Here is a 13,838-nt window from a genome sequence, read left to right as displayed (position 1 = left end):
TTCTTCAGTTAGGGCTATAGACAGAGTATAGGATATATTTTCAATTTGCCTTTATTTAAGGTACATTTAAAATTGTCCTGTATATAAGTTGTTACCTCGATTGCGCATGTAAACAGTTTTTCTTTCTTTGTCTATCTCTGTCAATCAGTCTATGCTGTTATATATTGGCCTTATTTTATCTTTTGTTTCATTTGACCCAATCAATTTAGTAACTTTATAGCCATTAATGATTGTTTCAGAGGGTAAGATTACAAGCACTGGTTGGGAACTTTTCACCAAAACCCTTTTTTTTTTCTGCTGAAAAATGCCTACATATTGAAACCAACACTTTCAGGAACCAGGGTCAGCTTCAATGAATTTCCCAACTTGAAAAAAGTATGAAAAGGGTTGGAAATTGTTAAATCTTTTCATTTTGTCATTTTCAAAACAAAAAAAAAAAGGCCATTTTTCTAGTTAAAAAAAAGAAAAAGGTCAAATTGAAACAACACATTTTTGATTGACTCAAACAGAACAAAAATTGATTCTTTGGTTCACAAATATTTGACATTTTGACTTTTTATCCCAATTCAGCATGGGAAAAATATTTCAAACATTCAGTTTCTCATGGAACAGGAAAACCATTTCCCACTCAGCTCTGTTGCTTAACTTCACCCCTGATATCATTCTAAGATTTATTATTCTAAGAATGAGTGAAAAAAAAAGATAAGGAAGGACCTTTTCTGCCCTGAATAATAATAGATAATAATAAACCCCCCACAGCTTCATGAAAGGGTGGTGGCAGCATAATCTCTTGCTTTCAAAACCCTTTAGAAACTACACGTGGCCAGATGATGGTATAGATGATAATCTTTAGCCTAAATTGCTCTACTTAGGAAGTATTCTCTCCAGTTTTAAGCCAGATTCACTACGGTGTTACTCCAGTTTCTCCCTGGTATAACTCCATTGATTTCAGTGCATTTATACCAGCATAAAACAGGAGTAATGCAGTGGTAAAGCAGGCCCGGGAGTTTATGAAGCACAAAGCGAACCACTTAAAAGTCACGTGCTGAATTTTGGAAACATGTGTTGTTATTGCTTATCTTTCTGCCTTATGGATAATACGTTCAGAATAGCACAAGGAAAATTAATTTAACCATCTTAATAGTACTGTACATATCTATGGTGCATTTGTATATACAGTACTAGATGGATGTTTATAGAGTAGAAGGCTGTTTATGTATTATTATTATTATGATAAAATGGCATGACTGCAATTATACATTGAGGTGTTTGAACAGCCCAAAGAACTGCCACGGAAGCTCTAGCAGTGAGGGCAAAATTGAGACACAAAGGCACTAGGAGGCCTTGTAAGAGTTAATTTAATGGAATAATATGCTGCCAAGAGAAAAGAAATAGTTCAGTCATTCCTTGACAATCTAAATGTAGGTGAAGGATGGGTGGTCTTATAGTTAAATCACTAGACTGAGGTTCAGGAAAACTACGTTCAGTTCTTGCCTCTGCCATAGACTTCCATTGTGACTTTGGGTAGGTGACTCAAGAGTATCGAAAGACTGCTCCAAAGTGCAGCTGTAGTACCCCCGGTGGTATTGGCTTTGTTACCCATTCTAAACACAACTTTCAAACTCCTTCACGACAACTACGATGGGTGCTATATAAGAATTAGAAATTAAATCGATAAATAATTCATGAATTGCCAGACTACAGCTTCCCATAGTTATTTCCAGTGACTCCCAGTGAGTTAATATGATATCACTTGCACAAAAACAATGTAGGTCACTCATGTAGGATATGTGGTTTCACAATATAATGTGAAACACGTGTTGCACTATAAAAAAAAGTGTGCCTGTCACTGTAAGTTGTAACACTGCAATGCCATAATAAGCTGTGAAGTCTCATAAAAATTTAAATGTTTCTGGGTTTTCCTGCTATGATACTTATATCATAGACACAATAAAACATATATAGACCCAGATCCTCAAAGGTATTGAGATCACTAGGAATTGGATGCCTAATACCTTTGAGGAGCTGGGTTCTAGATCCATATTTATTTGCCTAAATCAAAATAGCCCTGATTTGCAAAAATGCTGCGCACTCTTTGGTAGGAAAAGTGGGTATTTTGCACTTTTGAAAACCAGACTATTTTTATTCAGGCTCCTAAATATGCCTAATTTTCGGCAACCAACTTTGAAAATCATCTTCTGCTGTAAAGGTTATTCCATTATCTAGGTCAGTACTTCACCAGCAATAGTCTATGGAAGTGGTCCACAAACTTAAACCTTTTACCTCACGCCCCGCCCCTCTTACCCTGTCCATGCCCCCCACGCTGGAGCCAGGAGCGGGCCACACAGACAAGGGTAAGGGAGCCGAGGCTGGGGCCACAGCTGGGGGGTGGACCTGAGCCGGGTGTACAGTCTTGGCCAGGGGCTGAGGCTGGCCACCAGGGCCCCGGGCGTGGAGCCCTGGGTGTGGGGCTTGCAGCCGGGGCCCAGAGTGCGGAGCTCCGGGCACAGGGCCGGGAGCTGGGGCTTCAGGCTCCCTCCCTGGTACAAGCCCCAGCTGTGCCCTGCCCCCGAACATTCCTCCCCACCCTCCTAGGAGAGCACACCCCACAGTTTGAGGACCTCTGGTCTATGGGCAACTAATGGTACACAGAGTGTTTTGCAATGATCTGCAAAGCTGTTTCTGTCACAGTGGAGATAAGTCTGTTGGCCTTCAAACAGGCCAGCTTCTTGCTAGCTGTTCTAGGGTGGAGACTTTTAAATAACAAACAAAACAGCAACTAAATTATTTTTTAAAAAAACCCAGCTCTATGCTGCAAACTATGCAGCTGTTTCATGTCTTTTTCAGGTGTTTCTCTGGTGTAAAATCAATTGTGTTCAAATTTGCAGCAAATATACAGGAGGTCAAAACCAAACCATAAAGGGACTTGGAGAATAGAGCAGTGGAGGCTGCAGGAAATTAGGGTAGAATTGGTAATAAAAATTCAAAGTCCTACACCAAGGAAGGAAAATAGACAACACCAACATATTAAAAAATGGGAGTTGTAACTAAGCTGTCACATCCATTTTAATTATGAATGGCCATCAGCATCCTCACAGTAGTATCCAAAGGCCTCAGATCAAGCCATTAATATTGCAGATCTGCCTAGCAGGAACTAACATAATACTGGATTTGAGTCAGCTAGAGATATCATAGGACTGGTACAAAAATGTTGTTCACAGTTTACCTCTGTGTATGTTTTCTGATATAGTGAGTAATGTGTCATTCACCATTAAAAAGCTAGAAGCTGTTTTTCAGAAATATTAAAACTTAAGCCCATCACTCGTACTAATATAAGAGCTATTTCTACTATTCAATTCAAATTTTGGCCCCAGTTCAGGACAGTACTGAAGCATACACTTAATTCAATCCCTTTTCAGGAAAGTACCTAAGTAAATGTTCGGCTTTAAATTTTATACTTAAATCCCATTTTTTGGGGGGGACTGCAGCATGTGCTTATGTGCTTTCCTGACTAAGGATTCAAACAGATTTGGGGACTTTTTAGGTAGGCTGAGAAGAAATTACATTAGAGTTCCAGTGAGTTTGTGCATGCAGAACCAAACATTATCCTTAGTTTCTGAAACTTGGTAAATTCTTTGGTTCCTCAAACATGCCCAGAGAATTCGATCTGATTATATAAAAAATTTAGTAATGAGTAAAATGTTTTCATTTTTTCTATATAAGCACAGGATATGCAGGTCAAAGAAAGGAAAGCCAGATTATTTTGGAAAGATTTCACGTGTAAGATCACTATACGATACAAGTTATCTCAACTGGGATTTTTTAAAAAATATGTTCTACTAAGAAACAGAAATAATTAGTCAAAACCCAGCAGATTCAGTTTCTTGTATCCTTTCATTTAATTGTGAGCCTTGTGGTATTACTTGGCAGCTTTAAAAAAGAGTAACGGCCAAACTGCGAACTCATACCAGTTATAGAATACAAACCTACAGTATATTAATCTGCTGACCTCTACACTGAAAAGTATCTAGTGTGATTTATTTATAAATGTCCATCACCAGTATCCTGCTACTCTGTCATATATACTGCACACTATATATATCAGTTGATCTCTATGTAAAGTTTATTGCATCTAAGGTATAGTAAAAGCATAGATCAGGCTTCATCATCTATGCACTGCTGGTCACCTGACAAGTATTTCTCTTTAGGATTTATGGAAAATGGTATAAAGAAAGTGTTTTAAAAGAAGAAAGATATCTATTAAAATAGTCCAACTGGCAACATCTGGGAAGTCCATCAATAGAGTTTTATTGCTTGCATTTGCTTGAAGTTAAGGTTTATTACATGCAATGTGTGGTAAAAGAATTATGTCATTTCTCACCCAATTATTGTAACAGTATGTATGGGGTGTGCTGCATCCATCACCGCAATAAAAGCCACTTCTTAAAAATATATATATACCTGGTGATTCATCTGGTATGTAGGTGCTGAATGGTGAACTAAAACAGATACGACACCAACGTTTTAATATGTGTTTTACAAGATTCAGAAAACTCCAGGTAAAATAGTCGCCTGGGTATTGGAATATTGAAGATCAGCATTCTTTGGACTACTGTATATATGTAATTGTCCGGTTTAAGTAATATTTATACAGGAATTCTCATATTAAAGCCACACTTGTTTGTTTTCAAAGAAGAATGCTTGGGAAATATTCCCTGAAAACTTTGGGAACCGAGCTCCAAAGATATCCACTGCACAACGAGAAGAGCAAACCGGCTCGGCATAGGAAATGCTGCACAAGCAGTTGAAAAGGGCAAAGCTGAAAAGAAAAGTTTCCTCACTAATGCAAAAGGAAGGAAATTTGACTTAGCGTCATAGTACTGTTGCTGCAGAAGCAACATAATATTAAAGCTCTGGTGGCATATTCATTCTAAACCCCTATTTTAATTGCATGGCTTTCTATAAACAAACAGCACACTGACCAGGTGCCTGATGTTATTTCATTTATCTTCAGAAATAATCACCCAAGTCTGGTTCATCTTCTGCCCTGGATGTTCACAGATTTGGACATGTGATCATTCTGCGGTTCTGTAAGTGATTTTATGGGAGTTTACAATGCAGGGAGCAGATCTTTATAGGTATAAGTCAGCATACGTATATGCTTATTATACTCTCTAAATTGTCTGGATAATTTACTCAGTGTAACCATAGCTCCACAATGCTTTACTCATTGTCATGTAAAAGTAACTCCCTATAACTTTCCAACATCTTACTTGTGTAATAAATTATAATAGGGATTTCCTGTCACTTTAATTTGGATCATATTTTAGTACAGAGGTTGTCTTCTGGATCCACCTGTCCTTCAATTCTCACCACCTCCTCCCATTCAAGAGTATATAAAAATCCCTTTGGCAAGAACAGTAATTTCTTACTTGGAAAAGCAATATTGGAAAATAACCTCAATATATTTCCAGATCTGTTTTACTTCAGTTTAGTAGCTGGGAAAAAGGAGGACAGCCTAGCCTCATCCAACCAGTCATTTGTCTTCAGACCAGAAGCAGGTGATCCAGGGACTACCAGTGATTCATAAGATGTTAAAGATGAAGGTATGTGCAGAGAATATTTTCCACATGGTTTACTCTACTGAGTTTGGGTGGTTGCACATTTTCTGTTAAAGCTATTTTTTGAGCGAAAGATGAATCTTTGGCAAAAATGAAAATTTTTACTGTGTATCTGCTTTCCACTGAAAATTTCAATTTTTTGTTAAAAATCCAACAGCTTTTGGCCGAAAACCAAATGTTCCATTTTTGGCTGAAAACTTTTCAGTTTGAGAGATATTAGTCCATTTTCCAAGAGGAGAAAAAATCCATTTTCCCACCAGCTCCACTGGTCAGTAAGCAGGTCTCCACAGCCTGCACTTGTTGAGTGCTCATTAAGAGGAGCCCCCATGTATAGTGCATCACATTAATTCAAAGGTTGCAAAGACATACGTGAATATGGGAAGATCCATAGAGAAAAGGGACGGACACAACACCCTTCCCAAATGCAGCTTAAAAAAGACACTGCTGACCACCAGGGCAATTTGGGACTAGCAGCTCCCATTCTCCTCAATAGAAGTGCTTGCATACCCCATACTTCTGAGAAAATCAGAGCATTTATTTAGGAGCCTAAATATAGATTTAAGATCCAAACATTAGGAACTCCTTTTGAAAATCTTGCCCCCAAGCCAGCAGGATTTGAAGCAGTGTAGCATCTAAAGGTAGCACATTCAGCCATCTGGGGAGGGAGTACTTCATATTAGGCTAAGTGCTATAAAGCGCTTATCATGTGTAGACACTTAAATCTGAATAAACTCAATGTGACTTAATCTGTTTAAGTGGTTTGCTGAATAGGGATGAATTAAAGTTAATGGGAGTTAAATAGAGGCTTATAATTAAGCACATGCTTAAGTCCTTTTGAGTTTAATTCAATTATGTTATAGTTAACCACATGCTTAAGCATTTAGTTGAATAGGGCTGCTTTGCTGAATCATTATCTCTGGCTGGGACGTCCAGCCTAAGAAGCTTGCCATAACTGTGGAGCATGAGAGGGAAAGTGTCATCTTCCATTGTCTCAGGAGTAAAAAAATCAAACAAAATATTAGGATCCATAAGGAATGGAATTTGGTAATAGTGGAAGGGTTTTATTGCCCTCAATTGGACTATTGTATTCAGTTCTCGTCATCCCATCTCAAAAGGAATATAAAAGTAGGTTCAGAAACAAGTAACAAAAATATTTAGGGATACTGAAAAACTACTACATGAAGAGAGATTGAAAAGATCAGGATTGTAATAATCCAAGCAAAAGGGTGCACGCAAGTGACTTAGTTCTGCAGAAAAGGACCTACGGGTTACACTGGACGAGAAGCTGGATATGAGTCAACAGTGTGCCCTTGTAGCCAAGAAGGCTAAGGGCATTTGGGGATGTATAAGTAGGGGCACTGACAGCAGATCGAGGGACGTGATCGTTCCCCTCTATTCGACATTGGTGAGGCCTCATCTGGAGTACTGTGTCCAGTTTTGGGCCCCCCACTACAAGAAGGATGTGGAAAAATTGAAGAGAGTCCAGCGGAGGGCAACAAAAATTATTAGGGGACTGGAACACATGACTTACGAGGAGAGGCTGAGGGAACTGGGATTGTTTAGTCTACAGAAGAGAAGAATGAAGGGAGATTTGATAGCTGCTTTCAACTACCTGAAAGGTGGTTCCAAAGGGGATGGATCTAGACTATTCTCAGCGGTAGCGGATGACAGGACAAGGAGTAATGGTCTCAAGTTGCAGTGGGGGAGGTTTAGGTTGGATATCAGGAAAAACTTTTTCACTAGGAGGGTGGTGAAACACTGGAATGCGTTCCCTCGGGAGGTGGTGGAATCTCCTTCCTTAGAAGTTTTTAAGGTCAGGCTTGACAAAGCCCTGGCTGGGATGATTTAATTGGGGATCGGTCCTGCTTTGAGCAGGGGGTTGGACTAGATGACCTCCTGAGGTCCCTTCCAACCCTAATATTCTATGATTCTATGACTCACTGGCCATCTGGGCATGGCATAGCATGGTCTCCTCTTTTACCACTTCTTACCAGCTGTTCCAGCTCAGTGGTGCTGTTCCTTTTTGCAACTCAGCCCTCTGGTCAGGTTACATATAGTTGCACCTTTCCAGAGTAAACCAATAGTCCAACAACTAATAGTCCTTCACTTCACTTTGGACCCTTGGTCTGAGTCCAGACTCACTAGAATTTCCCCCTGGTATCAGGAGGGTTTCAGTAGTCTTTATCCCATGTCAGGGTAGGTAGTGGGCAGTAGGAAAGGTAGTGGGTAGGTTTTCTGGTCCTTCTTCAGTGGGCTGGTAGGGGAACCCAGCCCCTCTGTCTCTACTTGGTTCCAGTCCAGGGATCCTTGAATAAGCAGTCAAGACCTGACTTCACAGACCTTTGGCTACCTCCCTGGACCACTTCCTGCCTTGGCCTGTCTTGGGCCTTTGCCTGAGCATCTTCCCAGGCTCCCAATATATCAGCACTGCTCTTGCTAAGCTGTTTCCACAGCTTTCCTATACAGCTTCTTAGCACTTTCTTGCACCCAGCTGGTTCTGCTGGAGAAGAGTTTTCTCCATTTCCCTGGCAGAATAATACCTGACTCATCAGGAGTCTTCCTGCTCCCTGCAGGCCTCTCCACCAGTGCACAGAATTCCTGGTGCACTCACATCCTGCCACTTTGTTTCCCAACTGCCTTGGGCTCCCTATTGCAAATTTACCTTCCTTTCAGGAGACTTTATCTGCCAGCAGTTTGGTTCTGCTCTCTGACTCCAGTGAGGCTCACTGAATGGGAGCCAAAGATCTGCTGTCCTTCCTGATCAGGGCCTAGCTGAGCCAGATTTAGCCCTTTTAACTCCTTCCTCCAGGTTTGACATTGCAGTGGGGTGAGACTGATTGTACCCAGAGGTTTCAGAGTAGCAGCCATGTTAGTCTGTATTTGCAAAAAGAAAAGAAGTATTTGTGGCACCTTAGAGACTAACAAATTTATTTGAGCATAAGCTTTCGTGAGCTACAGCTCACTTGTAGCTCATGAAAGCTTATGCTCAAATAAATTTGTTAGTCTCTAAGTTGCCACAAGTACTCCTTTTCATTGTACTCACAGACTCTCATTAACTCCTTCGGGCCCAGTAAGGGTTTGGTAAACCCCATCACAAGGTGATGCAATAAAAGCATACAGAACACTGAATGGTTGAGAAGGTAGGTCAGACACTTCTATTCATCCTGTCTCATCATGATACAGGAACAAGGGGAATCCAATTAAAATGAATTGAATTGCCTGAAATTCAAAACTGATAAAAGGAAATACTTTTTTTTACAAAGCATATGTAGCCCATGGAACTCATTGCTGTAAGATATCATTCAGGATAAATGCTTAGCAAGATTCAAAAAGGTATTAGACATTTATATGAATTGCAAAAATATTCATGCTGATGAATGGGTAGAAAGAAACTTCCTTGTGGTCAGGTTTTTCCATAACTACTTACTGCAGGGTTTCTTACACCTTCTTGTGATGCATCTGTGGCCAGAGATGGAGGCAGGATACTGCAGTAGATGGATCACTGGTCTGATGCAATATGGAAATTCCTATAATCCTAAGTGAACACAAAATAAAACACACAGAGATTTGTGCAGATCAGCTCTGTAATGTCCTTGTTATACATCTTCTTTTTAAGTTTTACCATATTCCAAACCTTTCCTTTGCCTTCTCTAAACTGTCTGCTGCTATCACAGATTCTTTGAACAGTTCTGTCTTTTACATGTTTCTTTGTTGTTAGAATGTGTATAACTTTCACAGGTTGGCTAGGTCGGAATGTTTAATGATACCTCAAGCATTACATATAAGTATCTATTTGATGTTTAGAGAGCCTTCTGCTCTAAATATAAATATTATTTAAATATAAATAAAATAAATATAATTTATTAGGACTGTCGATTAATCACATTTAACTCACATGATTAACTAAAAAAAATCACAATTAAAAAAAGTAATTGTGATTAATCAAAGTTCTAATCACACTGTTAAACAACAGAATACCAATTGAAATTTATTAAATATTTTGGATGTTTTTCTACATATTCATATATATTTTATTCTGTGTTATAGTTGAAATCAAACTTGATATTATATTTTATTACAAATATTTGCAGTGTAAAAATGATAAAGAAGAGAAATAGTATTTTTCAATTCACCTCATACAAGTACTGCAATGCAATCTCTTTGTCATGAAAGTGCAACTTACAAATGTAGATTTTTTTTGTTAAATAACTACACTCAAAACCAAAACAATGTAAAACTTCAGAGCCTACAAGTCCACTCAGTCCTACTTCTTGTTCAGCCAATCGTCTGTTTACATTACAGGAGATAATGCTGCCCTCTTCTTATTTACAGTGTCACCGGAAAGTGAGAACAGGCATTCTCATGACACTTTTGTAGCTGGAGTTGCAAGGTATTTATATGCCAGAAATGCTAAACATTCATATGCCCCTTCATGCTTTGGCCACCATTACAGAGGACATGCTTCCATGCTTATGATGCTCATTAAAAAAATAATGCGTTAATTAAATTTGTGACTGAAGTCCTTGGGGGAGAACTGTATGTCCACTGCTCTGTTTTAGCTGCAGTCTGCATATATTTAATGTTATAACAGTCTTGGATGATGACCCAGCATATGTTGTTCATTTTAAGAATACTTTCACAGAACACAAAAAAGGTACAAATGTGAGATTTCTAAAGATAGTTACAGCACTCAACCCAAGGTTTAAGAATCTGAAGTGCCTTCCAAAATCTGAGAGGGATGAGGTGTGGAGCATGCTTTCAGAAGTCTTAAAAGAACAACACTCCGATGCGGAAACTAACCAAACCACCAAAAAAGAAGATCAACCTTCTGGTGGTGGCAATTGACTCAGATAATGAAAATGATCACATGATTAATTGTGATTCATTTTATTTGTCGCTTGACAACCCTATAATTTATATTAGTAAATATAAATCATATCTTGCACAAATATGTGTAGTGCTGTATGGATGTAGAATACTTAGATAAATCTCTCTTCCTTAAATACACAGTTAATTAGAGGAGATTATGTATTTTAACTACACAAACCCCAAAACTCTTTCCATGCGACTTTATGGTATTGCAGGTGGAAATACTTATGGTCCCCTACTTGTTGGCAATTATGTGACATTGCATCAGTTCCACTTTGATTTATTGCCACAATGTGTTTCACAGTGTGAAGCAATTTTGAGTTATGATGAAGTAGTGCGAAGATACATTTTTCAAACAAGAAAATTCACATTACAATGTATTCCATGATCTTCCTATTTCTGTCTGGAAATTTCAGCTGTGGATAGCGAGTACCTTTTACATTATAGTATTCTCTTTTTTATTCCTAAGTCACCTGAAGTTTTAGATTTATATTGGTAGGGGAAGCTTTTTGTTTGATTTTAAATGGGGTAAGAATCTCATTATTCTGTGAGAAAATGACTATTGCTGAAAATTAATGATAATGAAGCAAAGGCATTAAGCTATCAGCTGCCTGAACAGCTAAGATACTGACACATTTGAATATCAAAGCTAAGACTAAATTATCCCTATTATTTCTAAGTAAAAAAGTGATACATTCTGAACATCTGCTTTATCTAGGGAATTACACAATTTTTCCATTTTGGGCTGTTCACACCATATCAGAAGAGTGTGTTGAAATTATTTAACTAGCTTCAGGTTCACATTTTTCTATCCTTCTAACTATCGCACCCTAGTGAAAATACATTTGGACAATTTATTTCAGGGACATCATTATTATCCTGAGAAATAATCCTGCAAGGTGATGAGAACCCTCAATCCCCACAGACATCAGTAAAAGAGGAAGGTGTTCACAGGAGAACAAAAGGCACTAAAGGTCTTTTGAGACGAGCTTCTTTGCAGTCTTGTTTTCAGGACCGGCTCTAGGCACCAGCAAAGCAAGCACGTGCTTGGGGTGGCACATATCCAGGAGCGGCATTCCAGCCATCCTTTTTGGGGGGGGCAGTTGCGCTCTTGGAGATGCGCCACTTAGACAGGGTGAGGGCACGGCGCCCCTGGCCGCAGCGGGAAGGGGAAGGCCCAGCCACTACCTGGGGAAGAGAGGGCGAGTCCTGCCAGGGAGCCGGGGCTGCACCGCCTCATCTGCGCACTGGCTGCTGCGCTGCCTTGTGCCACCCCGTATATCGGGGATTCTCTGTGCGGCCGGGCAGGGGAGGGAGTAAAGCCCCTGCAGGCGCTGGGAGAAGGTGACATCACTTCCTCCGCTTCCAGCGCCGCCTGCGAGCCCCAGCCCCACCTGAGCTTGGGGCGGCAATTTTTTTACTTGGGGTGGCAAAAAAACCTAGAGCCGGCCCTGCTTGTTTTCATGCTCATTATTGTTCATGCTTGAAAAAAAGAAGTGCATCGTTTAACAGTTGCAGTGTGTTGCAAAGTGATAAATTTATGTTTATGGCAAGGGCTTCTGGCATCACAGCAAAAAAAAAGGATCTCACACTGCAGACACCTACCCCTCATTCCTGACTGTCCAACACCATTTGTGTTGAGTGTCTGCTGTTAAGGGCTATCACAAGAAATATCCATCCCAGGCAAGGAAAGCCTTGAAAACCAGAAAAGATATGACCAGAGCTCCTATGGGGCAGGGGAAGGAGAGTAGAAACATGTTCATTCTTGCAATAAAAATCAAACTCAGAACCCGCACACTAAACCCCACAACCAAAATTAGACCAAAGTATTACAGCCTACTAGAGACTAAGCTATTATGTGCCACAGGCACAGAATAGAAGCGAGCAGGATGCACCAATCCCTGAGGTCCCTGCAAAGACTGGGAAATGATTAAGTGAGACATACCCAGATAATCTTGGCAAGATACCCACTGCAGAGGAAGGTGAAAAAACACCAAGGTCACTACCAGTCTGATCTGACCAGTCCCAACCCCACATATGGTGTGATCAGTTAGACCCTGAATATTTGAGCAAGAACCAGTCAGTCAAGTACCTGAGAGAGAATACTCCAGGCCGCCTCAGCTCCATGACCCTCCACATCCAATGTCCCTTCTCCAGCTGTGACCATCCCTGATGCTTCAAAGGAAAGAGATTAAAAAACCGCAACAGAATACACTGGGGGAGGAAAAAATCCCTTCCTGACCTCTGCAGGTGGTCTCTGAAATCCTGACGCATGAGCTTTTAGGACTATAAGACACAAACCCAATGTGAGCCCCAGGGCTGCTGAGCCCTGCCCACAACTATCACAAGCAACCCTGTCATGCAATCACATTCATAAATGTGTCCAGCTGTCTCTCACTACTGATTAAGTTGTTTGCCCCTACAACTCCTTTTGGGAGGCTGGTTCAAAACCCCACCCCTCTGATGGTTAGAAGCATTCTTCTAATTTCCAGCTTGGATTTGTTCATGGCCAGTTTATATCCGTTTGTTCATGTGCCAACATTGTCCTTTAGCTTAATCCACTTTTCACTGTCCCTTGAATTTACCCCCCCAATGTAGAGAGCAATCTTATCTCCCACCCTAGCCTTTTCTTCTACTGGACTAAACAAGCCAAGCTCTACCAGTCTCCTGTCATGAGGGAGGCCATCCATTCCACTGCTCATCCTAGCAGTGCTTCTCTACACCTGATCCAGTTTAAATTAATCTTTCTTGAACCTTATTTCTTGTCCTGTTCTACTGTACTATTGCTGTGACATAAACAAACCTTCGGAGGAGCCGCTGGTGGAAACTTACAAGAGAGGTCATGAGAATTTTCTGGGACCATAGTAATCAAAATAAGTCTCCAAGTTTTCTCCCCTTATATCATTATATTGAGGGAATTATATTTCTTTTTAAACAAATAAACTAAAAGTTGTCTTAGCTCTCTGGTCAATATAAAGGCAGCTCAACTTTCACCATATACTCTCCTGCACAGTTCTATCATAAACCCTGTGTGTGTGTGTATGAGTGTGTGTGTGTGAGAGAGAGAGAGAGAGAAAGAAGATGTGCAGTGCCTGGCTGGGAATAGGCTTTCAGTACATACTAATGACTATATAAAAATCTATATGTAATATAACAAATGGTACTGTCTGAAAATTTGAGATAAGGGTCCAGATCCCAAATTCTATCCAAGGTCATGGGTACTTGGTGTAAAATTCCACTTTAGGCCCATCTCTGTGTAATAATCATATACCATATGTGCAATTATGCTTCATTTTCCAGCAGTTATCACACATAACCATTGAGGAAAATAGAAAGGAGCATAAACTC

The sequence above is a fragment of the Natator depressus genome, chromosome 1, assembly GCF_965152275.1.
Source record: "Natator depressus isolate rNatDep1 chromosome 1, rNatDep2.hap1, whole genome shotgun sequence".
Classification (NCBI taxonomy): domain Eukaryota; kingdom Metazoa; phylum Chordata; order Testudines; family Cheloniidae; genus Natator; species Natator depressus.
The sequence above is the reverse complement of the archived record's forward strand: the minus strand, read 5'-3'. Positions refer to the sequence as shown.